Source organism: Momordica charantia, assembly GCF_013281855.1.
Source record: "Momordica charantia cultivar OHB3-1 chromosome 11 unlocalized genomic scaffold, Mcharantia_2.0 BLBB01000011.1, whole genome shotgun sequence".
NCBI lineage: Eukaryota > Viridiplantae > Streptophyta > Magnoliopsida > Cucurbitales > Cucurbitaceae > Momordica > Momordica charantia.
In genome coordinates this window covers 14338545-14339580 of record NW_028275159.1, presented here as the reverse complement: position 1 = coordinate 14339580, position 1036 = coordinate 14338545, and the positions used below count along the sequence as shown (strand labels likewise).

The 1036-nt window shown below is 42.3% G+C and overlaps 1 non-coding gene across 1 annotated transcript; it reads left to right on the top strand.

Moving 5' to 3' along the window:
• The first annotated feature begins 213 nt into the window (after window positions 1–213).
• On the top strand, window positions 214–320 carry LOC148208153 (small nucleolar RNA R71). The gene has a single exon (XR_015789138.1). It is a non-coding gene; the product is annotated as a small nucleolar RNA R71 (small nucleolar RNA).
• The last annotated feature ends 716 nt before the right edge of the window (window positions 321–1036 follow it).

Here is a 1036-nt window from a genome sequence, read left to right as displayed (position 1 = left end):
AGAGCCAAAACTCCAGCTGGATCTTGCTTCTTTGGTGCTGCCCTAGATCTTTGCGAACACCATAGTTCGTTATGTGAAGCTAAGTCATTTAGGATGTCAACTATCTCGTTGAATGTCTTCTTTGTAAAGGCTCCGTTGGCAGCATTGTTTAGCATCATCTTAGTAGGATGATCTAAACCTCTAAAGAAATGTTCTATCTGGATGCATGCCGGTAAGCCATGGTTCGGACATTTCCTGATTAGTTCTTTAAATCTCTCCCACGCCTCGTGAACAGGTTCACGATCATATTGTCTAAAGGAGATGATCTCCTCTCTGATATCAGCGTGGCGAGTAGGTGGAAAGAATTTTGTTAAGAACTTCTCCACTAACGACCCCCATGTGGTGATGGATCCCGGTGGAAATGCATTGAGCCATGCTCTAGCTTGGTCCTTCAAAGAAAATGGAAAAAGTGTTAGTCTCAGAGCATCGTCTGTTATACCAGGTAATCGAAATGCATTTGCAATTTGAATGAATGATTTCAGATGATCATGTGGATCCTCATGTTCCTGCCCTCCAAAATGTCCAATTGTCTGCAACATTTGGAACATCATTGGTTTAAGCTCAAAGTTTGCGTGGGCTGGAATAGGGTTGACTATCCCTGAATCAAAGTTCTGAAAAGCCGTGGCGGCATATTCTCGCATTGCCACGTCTCTGTTGTCCGCCATCTGAATATGGTTGAATTCATCATTTCTTGCATGATCCCTCATATTACTGTTAACAGCAGGTGGATCAACCGGATCACGAGGTGGAATATCTGCCATTGATGTGCTCGTACTCTCTACCTCACTTTCAGGACTGATTTCACCTTCTCTCTCTTTTTGCTTTTCTAGTTGTTTTCGAAGGGTCCGCTCAATCTCAGGGTCAAGGGGTAGAAGAAAAGATCTTGTGCTCATGCACTTTAACTTACCCTTGTGTGATAAACGACCAAAAATATAGAACAAAAACGGTGGATGGAAATTACACCCAACAACAATTCACAAAAATAAAAACTAAAAGA